An 11,413-nucleotide genomic window follows, 5' to 3' on the forward strand; every position below is an offset into this window, starting at 1 on the left:
CAGTCAGCTATTGGATGGATCACAGGGCTCCCAATGGAGGAGCTAGAGAAAGTACCCAAGGAGCTAAAGGGATCTGCAACCCTATAGGTGGAACAACATTATGAACTAACCAGTACCCCGGAGCTCTTGACTCTAGCTTTTTATGTATCAAAAGATGGCCTAGTTGGCCATCACTGGAAAGAGAGGCACATTGGACACACAAACTTTATATGCCCCTGTACAGGGGAACGCCTGGGCCAAAAAAAAAAAAAAAAAAATGGGAATGGGTGGGTAGGGAAGTGGGGGTGGGTGTGTATGGGGAGTTTTGGGATAGCATTGGAAATGTAATTGAGGAAAAGACGTAATAAAAAATATTAAAAATTAAAAAAAAAAGAAAAAAAATTGTTCGTTTTTAATGGCATCACTGCAACATTGTATTCCTGATAATTTAAGTATACCAAACTATGAGTAAATTAATGATAAGTGCCTAGAAGTATCATGATTTATGCTATTAGTGGCCACTGGTCTTGGGACTTGTCCAAGACCTTGATGTAGATTTTGACCTAGACCTAGACCTCGACTGTGATCTTGACTGAGTTTTGGATCTAGGTGGTTCTCTTTTCCTTGATTCCTTTTCATATCTTGAGCCAGACTTATAATGTATTTTGGAATCTGTTTTTGAGGTGCCTCTAGTTTTGGTGTGAGATGCATACCTAGAACGTGATTAGCCTTCATTTTTTTTCCCCCCTTGGGTTGTGATTTGGACCATGACTTTGAATTGAATTTTGATCTTAAAAAGAATGATTTCAGTGTTTGAATCTATTATTGTCAGAATGGCTTCAGCTATGCCATGGTCTTCCAATTGGTCTATTTCTAGGACTGTAGTATCTCCTATAGTTATAACAAAAGGAGCCACTCCTTGATCTCCTCCTTTCATAATTTCAGCTTCAAGAACATCTATATAGGTCATAATTGTCCTATCAGAAAGAATTGTATACATTCCTCCCTTCCTTGGCTTTCATTTGATTTGGTGTGTTCTGTTTCCCTTGTGTGAACTGTATTTCAGTTTGACGCCCGCAACACCATTTTCTGTTCAAATTATATAAAGCATTTTAAGCATTACAAACATCCTCAAATCTACTATTGGACCATAACAACCAAATTCCTCATGTAAATTTTCAGACCCGGTGTCGCCTGCCACGTTTTTGAAGAACGGAGACCTGGAAGCAGGGGTGTGTGTGTGTGTGTGTGTGTGTGTGTGTGTGTGTGTGTGTGCACGCGCAGGTATCAGGATATGATGGCAGTAGGACTCTGGGCCAGTCGCACTAATGGGCTAGGCGAACGATCCGCAACTAAGGGGGCTCAATTTCAACTCACACACTTGCACAGAACCTGAGGGCTCTGCCTTGGGTAGGAGGTGCTTTTAATGACTACTTCTAGTACCTTGTGGGTTATAGGATTGTTTAAATAGTTTATCTGATCTAGAGTTAACTTTGTTAAGTGGTATCTATCTAGAAAATTTTATATTTATTATTTAATTTTTCATGTTTTAAGTGAGTCCTAATGATGCTTTGAATATCCTATGTTTTTGTTTTTATGTCTCCCTTTTCTTTTCTGAAATTGTCAATTTGAGTACTGTCTTTCTGTCTTTTACATAGTTTGGCTAAGACTTTGCCTACATTGTTGACTTTCTCAAAGAAACAGCACTTTGTTTTATCGATTCTTTGTAGTGTTGTAGTTTTTTTTTTTTTCTAATTTCTTGATTTCCACTCTAAATTTTATTATTTTCCTCAGTCTATTCCTCTTTGTTGTGTTGGCCTCTTTTTGTTCTAGGGGTTCCAGGTATATTTTTAAATTGATTATATGAAAACTCCCCAAATTCCTTAGGAAGGCACTAAGTGCTCTCAGCTTTCCTCTTAGCATTATTTTTATTGTGTCACATTGAAATCTAGAAAGACTTTAATTTCTTTATTTTTACCCTGACCCAAGGATTATATAGTAAAGAGTTTATCAGTTTCCATGAGTTTGTAGGCTTTATTTATTTATGTTGTTTTTAAAATCTCCCTTTATTCCATGGTGGTCTGTTAAGATATATGGGGTTATTTCAATCTTCTTGTATATGTTAAGAATTGCTTTGTCAACATGTTCAGTTTTTTAGATTACTATGTGAGGTGCTGAGAAAAAAGTATATTCTTTTGTACCCAGGTGAAATGTTCTTGAAACATCTGTTAAGTCCATTTGATTCATAACAACTGCTTATTTCATCTTTATTTTTTTTTTCTGATTCGCTTCTGTTTGGATGAGTTGTCCATTGGTGAGCAAGAAAGGTTGAATTTCCATTATTGATGAAATGGGGTTCAATGTGCTATTTAAGCTTTAATAATGTTTGTTTTATGAATGTGAGTGTCCTTTCTTTTGGGCAAATGATAGTCAGAATTGAGATGTCATCTTGCTGGATTCTTTATTTGATGAATATGAAGTGTACTTAATTTCTAGTTAAAAGTCTATTTTATTAGATACTGTGATGGCCATTCCAGCTGACTTCTTGGGTCTGTTTGCTTTTTCCAATCCTTTGCTCTGAAGAAATAGCTACCTTTATTGCTTATGAGTGTTGCTTGTATGTAGCAGAATGACAGATCTTGTTTTCATAACCATTCTCTTAGCCCCTGTCTTTTCTTTTTTTATCAAGGGACTGAATCCATTGATGTTGAGAGATAATAATGACCAATAATGGCTAATCCGTCTTATTTTGAAGTTGATTTTGTTAGTGTGTGTGTGTGTGTGTGTATGTGTGTGTGTGTGTGTGTGTGTGCCCCTTCATTTTTTTTCTTTTGCTTTTCTTTTCATTCTTTTTTTTTCTTTCTTTTCTTTTTCTTTTAGTGGAATTATTTTGTATCTTGGGTGCATTTAACCTATTATGTTGGAGTTTTCTTACTAGAATTTTCTATAGGCCTGTATTTGTGGATAGATATTGCTTAAATTTGATTTTGTCTTGTAATATATTCATTTTTTTCATTTATGGTGAATGAGTGTTTTCCTGAGTATCATAGTCTGAGTTGGCATGTGTGGTCTCTTAGAGGCTGGAAGATATCTATCCAGGTCTTTCTAGCATTTAGAGTCTCTGTTGAGAAGTTTGGAGTAATTCTGATAGGTCTACATTTATATGTTGCTTGGCCTTTTTCCCATGAATCTTTTAATATCCTTTCTTTGTTCTGCAGATTTAGTGTTTTGATTATTATGGGGCAGGAGTATTTTCTTATCTATCTTCAATTTATTTGGTATTCTGTAAGCTTTTTGTATGTGTGTATGTTTATTATTTTCTTTAGGTTGGAAAATTTATCTTCCATGATTGTTGAAAATATTATCTATTCCTTGGACCTGAGACTCTTCGCCATCTTTTATTTCTATTATTCTTAGGTTAGATTTCTTTTTGTTAGTATCACAATTTTCATGAATGTCTTGTGTCAAAAATTTTCTTTGATTGATGTATAATTTCTTCAACTGTATCTTCTATACCTAAGATTCTCTCGTCTATTTCTTGTATTCTGCAGGTGATGCTTGCTTCTGTAGTTTTTTGTTCTTTTCCATAGGTTTTTTGTCTTCGTATTGCTACAGTTTGTGTTTTCTTTAGTGCTTCTATTTCCATTTTGAAGTCTTGAGACGTTTTATTCATTTCCTTAACATGTTTAATTTTATTTTCTTTGCTTCTTAAGAGATTTATTCAATTTCTCTTTAAAGACTACTGTCATAATTATAAAACTGGATTTTAAGTCATTTTCTTGTTCTTCTGTTATATTAGAATATTCAAAGCTTGCTGTAAAAGGATTGCTGTGCTCTGGAGGTACCGTTGCCATGGTTCTTGTTAATCTTGTTCTTATAGTGGACTTTAGTCATCTGGTTGTCTGTGGATGTTCCTGGAGTAGGAAATGGGCCTGAACAGGATATTTCCAGTGTTGTAGGCTTTGGGTGGATAGCCTTGGTATGCATAATTCTACTCAGGGGACAATGCAATACTCAGGGAAGCTGGGTGTGCCCCAAAGGACTCAGAGGCCAGGAGATGGGGGGAGGACTAGAAATAGAAGTGATCTAACATGGATGTTCCTGGTGCAGCAGGCTTGTTGAAGGTAGGTGGACCAGGGGTGGTGGGGCATGATAAGATATTACATGCAGCTCAGGGTAGCTGGCATGTATCAGGGGACCCAGTTGTGGCCTCAAAGTGGTATGTGCCTAAGAGGAAGAAGTGGTCAGTAGATGGAGGACAGTATAAACTGTATGGTCTGTATATTCCTGGTATAGAAATCCTGGTGAGCAGAGTAGAGTCTTGACAAAGAAGCTTGGGGGTTGGGAGGCAGCAGTCCTCTGAAATTGCCTAATTTTTACTTCTTTAATTCTTTTAATTCTTCTTTTAATTCTTTATTGTAGGAAAATATAGTTCTTGACTTATTCTTCTTTTTGTTTGTAACAGATTATAAAAAAAAAACCAAACAATCACACACACACACACACACTCATTCTCTCTCTCTCTCTCTCTCTCTCTCACACACACACACACACACACACACACACACACACAAGAAAGAATGAAAAAAGAAAGGCCAGGAATGGGAACAGACAATTTTAGTCCATGTACACAGGAGGCAGAAGCAGGTCTATCTCTGTGAGTCTGAGGATATCCTCGTGCACATAGTTGGTTCCAGGACACCAAGGGTCCCAAGGATTACATAACTTCTCTCACAACAGAGAAACAACAATAACAAGATGTATATTTTTGATAGACTTATATTTTAACCTTGATTATATATTATTTAAAATTATTTACTTGATTTTCTTTGTTTTCTCTTCTTTGATATTCTAGAGTTTTCTTTTCATTGAATTATATGATGTTATCAGTCACTGAAATAATACTTCTCTACTGTAGCTTAGGTACATAATGAAGATGGAAACTCTTAGAAACTACACATATATTTCAGCTAATACTTCTAGAAATCTAAGTCAAAAAAGCCATTTTCAATTGAGCTAATAAAAGAAAGAAATTGACTCTGGTGAACAGCTCATTGAAGTCTTGATAGAAATTAATTGGCTGCCAGACTTCTCTGCACACTAAATGTAGTGTCATCAATATACTGCAACTACACACAGTGACAGATACTGTGGCCATTCTTAAGTACAATCTGAAGGCTCTGTGAATACTTCTATTGGAATGACTTTTTTTCTGTCTTCAGAAATGCTACTTTACTATGTGGATTTTATCTAAGTATTAAGGTCCTTTATGTAGGGGAGTTTTTCTGAGCACTTGTACTGATTTTGATGCTTCCCTTCTGAACCCATGTAGCTTCCATGAAGTTAAAGATCAAAATATGTCCATTTCTTACACCATAGTAACTGTGTAAAAGTTGCATGGGAGATTATTAATAAATACTGGGGAATAAAAATTGGATATATAACTAGAGATAATTATATTAAGAAGATTAAACCAGCCTCAGAAACAAAATTATTTTACTATTTTTTTTTCTAATTTGTGGTTCATAGAGTATATATAGCCACCCAAAATCATGTATTCATAGATAAAATGAAAATATTAATTTACGGTGTTTGGATATGACTATATACTTAAAAGCATATATAAATATTTGAATTGGTTATTGTTTTGAAACTGTAATATAATCTATTTTCAAATGTTTTGTTGTTATTGTTGTTGTTGTTGTTGTTGATAATGATGGTTATGATGATTTGAAAATTATGCTGTAGAAAATTCAACCACTCGTTGAAAATGGATACACTTAGTTAATAAGGCAGAACATGGATTCAAATTTAATTCTAATGGGACATGAAAATATGAAGATACAAGGCTTATAAATTCATTAATCTTTCTTAGTCTTAGGTAACTCATCTATAAATAGGGCTATGGGTAGGTAACTCATCTATAAATAGCAATATGGGCAAAACATTCTTTCCTACTTAGATGCTCAAATAATGTAATATAAAATCAGTTAGAAAACAGGCAAAAGTAATTTAAATCTAAATATTTACTCAAAAAAATACCATTATTGAACTCATTATTTTGGATCATGTGTTAACTTTATATAAATATTACACAGAAATAGAACTCTTATATAAAAAAGGACAATAGTACACTCTGTAGTGAAATATAAGTGATCATGGCTTAGGGGAAAAAAATCATGTAATCTTAAATTTCATGTTCCAATGTAGTAACAGCTTGAAGAAGTTTTATATCAACACAGTGAAGAAAAGCACAAAGCAAGACAGTTTTTTAATGAATTTGTGGAGACATCAGGTAAGAGATTTACATAGAAGTTGGAAAATCTCACCTATACTAACTGACAAAATTGTTACCCTTTTTGTTGGTGGAAGCTAGTCATCTTTTGACACATTTCAGAGAGTTTTACCTGACAGTCAGAGCTGTGTTACATCAGTCACAGGTGTGGGCAAGAAATGACCATTAAGGGAGCCAGAGATAGCATAAAAAACTTATAATTTGGGGGCAGCAACAACCTTCCTCTCTACAATCACTTAAATTCTAATTAGTTATTCAGCTTTGCAGAAGGTTCAACTTAAGAAGCCATTCTTCCCAGGAAACTTTGTTCACATGGCTATAGCATGTTGTAATTGCAATGTTAATATAAACAACAGTAATTTATAGATATTATATGAAGAAAAATATATATGATATACAAAATTGGTAAGCAAACAGAATATATGTCTGTGATTTTTACTGAAATTCATAAAGGTTAATGACATCAATATTTGAAGAATTGGTAAGAATTTTTATATATGAAAATCCCCCATGGGTACTTACAGTTTAATGAAAGTAATGGCAAATCAACAAGAAAAAGAAAATAGACCCATGAGTTCTTCAGAATCATCTCCTAACTCTAATCCTAGACCTAAAAAAAAAAAAAAAAACCTAATAATGAGAAGTTATATGTTTTTCATTGCTCATTGGACTGAGTTTGCAATAAACAAAATAAAGAAGGATCTGTATTTAGTCATTTTAATCTTTAAGACAGGAAATAAAATCGAAAGCATCTCAAAAGCTATGTCTGTATTTGTGAAATATTTAGAATTATTTATTGGTGACATATATTCCTGTCAATAAGTGATAATTGTGATATGTTACTCAGAATTAGCGAAATGGATCATAAATCAGACAACAAAACAGTATATTCTAGTTAAAAACATTCATAGACATATAGTAAAAGTAATAAAGTCTTTAAAAATAACAAATATGACATTTCTGATTCTAAGAATGAAATTAAATAGTGTACAATGTTTTGAAAAACAGTAAACATTTTCTCTTGTTAAAAAATTTCTTAAAGTTAATATTGAAATTTAAGCAAATTTCATATTTAGACACTTACAAATTTGATGAATATTCTTTCACTTCATTCGTCCTACCCTCCAAAATATGGGTATATTTTTCTTTAAACAAAAGCTTGCTTTTTTCCTTTTGAAGATACCAGAGTTAAATTTTTAAAATTCGTCACATACTACTTACTGATTCTCCTCACCAACATACTACTTATAAAAACTGATTAATTAAACCATATCGCTGAAAAGCATTTCAGTGAGTTTCATATAGATATGGAAATTAGAATCCCAGACTATCAGAACTTACATTCTATTACAGTCTTTAAAAAACCTTGCATTTAAAAATGGGATCAAATTTGAGTCTGGGACGGGTCAGGAAGATCTTTGGAATGCAAGTTCTGTTCTAGTTCCAGTCTCAACTATGACATAATCATAGAGTGCAGATAAGAACACTAAAGGAATATCAAAAGTACTCATAAACATTCTGACGAACATTTGTTATAGTAAGCTTGAGAACCACAAATAATCTCTATGTGACTCTAGTTTAAGAGCTCAAAGATGAATGTGATATGATACAAACCTAGTGAGATTGAGGAAGCGAAAATCATGAAGTCTTTTGTGTGTCAAACTGGGATTTGTCTTTCATTCATAAATCAATAAGAATTTAATGAAAAGCATAATTTTAAACTATTCAAATACTTCTTATTGCTTAAATTTGAATGTTTCTAGAAGTCCCTGAATTAAAGGCTGGTCATCTCAAGTGCTACAATGGGAAGAATGTAAAAAAAACATCAAGGCCGAGAGCTATTGTGGAGTTTGTGGTACTGTTCTTCCAAATTCTCTGTAATGTGCCACCTTTGTTCCAAGTCAATAAGATTTCTTATACACTCAAATACCTAAGATTATCAGCCAAAATAAATCATGTTTCTTTAGAAGTTGGTTGTAACTTATTTACTACAATATCAGAAAAGTAGTACAATATTTGCATCTAAAAATTGGTTATTTCCCTTTACTATATATACCTGAAGGTGTGAAAGAGCTATTGAAATTATTCTATAGCAGGATTTGGAGAAAGGGTGGGGAACCATGCTTGAGAAAGTGAAGGTTTATAGATTCATAGATGATTCTGGTGAATAGTAAAACGGTAAGAAAAATAAGGTATAGTCAGCAAGGTGAAGTACTTTAGGCTTCAGATGGAAATGAGGATAGTATTAGGAAAAGCACTACTGAAATAAGAGTTATCTTAGGGATCCTTGCAGATGAAAGAAGCCTTCTCACATTAGGTAGTCTTAAAATTAGGGGGCTACTAGGCCAGCAGTTTTACACAGGGTCAGTAGGTATCAGATTTGTGAACTGAAAGAAGGAATCTCATCCACAATAGAAAAGAGAGCTGCAGAAATAAATTTTATTTTATTATAGATGAGCGCTTAAGAGAAAGCATGCAAGCAGAGCTCCCATAGAGTAGCAGCAACTGATGCTGCCATTCTATGGGTAAATCTGTCTTCAGTGAATTCAGAAGTGGGAGGTGGGGCAAAATGATCATTCCAATTGTCCCATCCAAAAGCAAATATATGCCTTTCATTGCACTGTCTTGAAACACTAGAGTTTCAAGGACACCATCAACTAAAAGAAAAAAGAATGAAAGAGAAAAAAGAAAGAAAGAGAGAGAGAGAGAGAGAGAAAAGGAGCTAAGAGCTAAGTAAAGGATATATAGAGGAAAGAGTGTATGCTTCTACATCTTTCAAAACATAAAGATTAAAAAATTCAAGTATTCAGTTACAGACAAAACATTTCCAAATATATTCAGAGATAACTCATATATTCTTAATCAAATGAATGCAAGTCTAGAAATTCTAAAATCCTGCATTCATCTGAACAGAAGCTAAGAACAGTTAGGAATTATGTGAAAAAGTTAGTCCACTGGTGTGGAACACAGTGTTATTCAGCTTGAGCCCACAAGTTTCTGCAGTGAATTCATAAATACTACATGACGAGATAAGCAGGAAACAATAAATAGGCCGTGAGATGGTTAAAAATAAAAAGAAGTTTTGCAAAATGGGAAGCTTGCAATGTAGCCTCTGATATGAGCATATGAAATATGAATGGTGGATGAAGAATTACTAAGGACAGACTGGCATACTTGAGAAAGAAGAATTGAGATTTTGGAGAGGAAGCAGGTATTTTATATCATATTGGAAATATATACATTTCCTTTTCATTTCCTCAATGCTGTATTTTCAAAGTATATTTTACATTTGATACTATCAATAAAAAATGAGAAAATATTTTAAAGTCAAGTCAGAAGGAAAGAGCATGAAGAACAAAAATGACAAAAAAGCTGTGAGGTTGAATATTTTACTGGCAGGAAGAAGGTTCATAAAACCACTCAGATATAAAAATGTGTTCCATTTCATCAAAAAAGAGGGCTGACTCAGGAGGAAATCAAGAACTGAGAGAAACTAATGAACACACCAGTGACTCCAAGACCCCAGGGAGTTAAATAAAGAGACGTAGAGAATGCAGTCAAGACTATGGATTATAGTCTGAAAAATATCCAACATTTTCTTGTTTCCAAAGTGCTTGAGCCTGTGATTTCTCATCTTCTGTTTCCTCCATGCTTGCATTCTATCATTCAAATATCTGCTATACTCATTTGCTAATACATATTATAACACTGTGTATTGAAGGTAGCAGGGAAAACTTACTAACCTCTCTCATTTTATATGTTCTTAGATGGAGAAATTCTAGTCCTGTGTACTTTTTTTCCTCCCATGAATTAGGGGCTGAAACTTTGACATTTGTAACAAAACAAAATCAGGAAGATTTTAGCTTATGTTAATTTAGATAACAGCATTTATACTTCAAATGTGATATTTTGGACATAAATGAAATGATGGTTTATGTTGCCTGTTAAATTGAGAAAAATCTAAAGATAACTTAGGAAACAAGCTTCAGCTATGCTTCTAAGAAACTACCATGATTAGGTAATAAATTGGAATGAAGATGTCCCCTTTTAACTGTGTGCAGCACCATTCCATAGGATGGAATTCTAGACTGAGTAAAAAGGAGAAAGCAAGCTGTGTGCCAGCATTCATCACTCTATGTTGTGAAGGCCAGGAGACCTGCACCCTCAAGTTCCTGTCACCATGATTCCTCACCATGACAGGCTATACTCACAATTTGTGTACCAAAGTGAACCATCTTTCTTTTCTTTTAATTCCAAAATTAAAAAAAAAAAGAAACTTATTCATGAGATATTTATTAAAATAATACATTTAAGGAAAAAATCAATACAATGTATACATTACTGAAAACTGTATACCATCATATAAAAAAGGATTTTATTTTGGGAAATCAATTTCTAACTATGGCAAGTTTTACTTTCAGAAATGAATCCACAGATCAACACATTCTAATTCACCCTTAAAGACTGGCATGCTGAGCAAGGAATGTTCTTATTCTTTGTAGGAGTTCCTTCTTTACACTGTCTGGTACCAGGGCTCTGCCTTTTGAAGTGATTTCAGCCACCAAGTCATCAACAGTAACATGTTCTAGTCCTTTTTTTTTTAATTACCTCTTTACCATGTTCCCTTAGCTGATCGTTCCAGCTGCACTCAATTAATTTAGCTCTCAGCAACTCTTTGAGGTGTTCTCTTTTTCCAATTTCTATTAACTTTTGGTTAATTGCTGCTCTCATCTGTGCATCTTTGTTCATCTTGCTAACCACACTCTTCGGCTGCTTGGACTTTGAACCATCCTTCTTTAAGCTGCTTTTGTTGCATATTTTGGCCTAGATACGAGACACATAACTAACAAGTAAATAGCGTGATGAGATCAAAAGATGAGGAACTTAGAAGACAGTAAATTTATTTCTGAAAGAAGAGTAGGAAGAAATCATGTGAACGCGATCTCTGACACCTGATAACAGTCTTGCTGTTATGCTATATGAATAAAATAATAGATATAATGAAATTATTAAGTCAACTGAACTTAAAAACAGTAAATGATAGTGATGGGCCTACATAAATTCATATCAGAAGAGTGACTTATTGCCAATTTCAAGATTGTTTTGAACTATGGAACCAACCTGAGAAATACTTGCACT

General features: G+C 33.8%; 2 pseudogenes; both read right to left on the bottom strand.

Moving 5' to 3' along the window:
- Positions 1 to 490: 490 nt before the first annotated feature.
- On the bottom strand, positions 491 to 1,213 carry LOC110286358 (uncharacterized; annotated as a pseudogene).
- Positions 1,214 to 10,665: 9,452 nt separating this feature from the next.
- On the bottom strand, positions 10,666 to 11,039 carry LOC110287506 (transcription and mRNA export factor ENY2 pseudogene; annotated as a pseudogene).
- Positions 11,040 to 11,413: the final 374 nt, after the last annotated feature.

The sequence above is a fragment of the Mus caroli genome, unplaced genomic scaffold, assembly GCF_978045245.1.
Source record: "Mus caroli unplaced genomic scaffold, Mus_caroli_1 scaffold_5, whole genome shotgun sequence".
NCBI classification, from domain to species: Eukaryota; Metazoa; Chordata; class Mammalia; order Rodentia; family Muridae; genus Mus; species Mus caroli.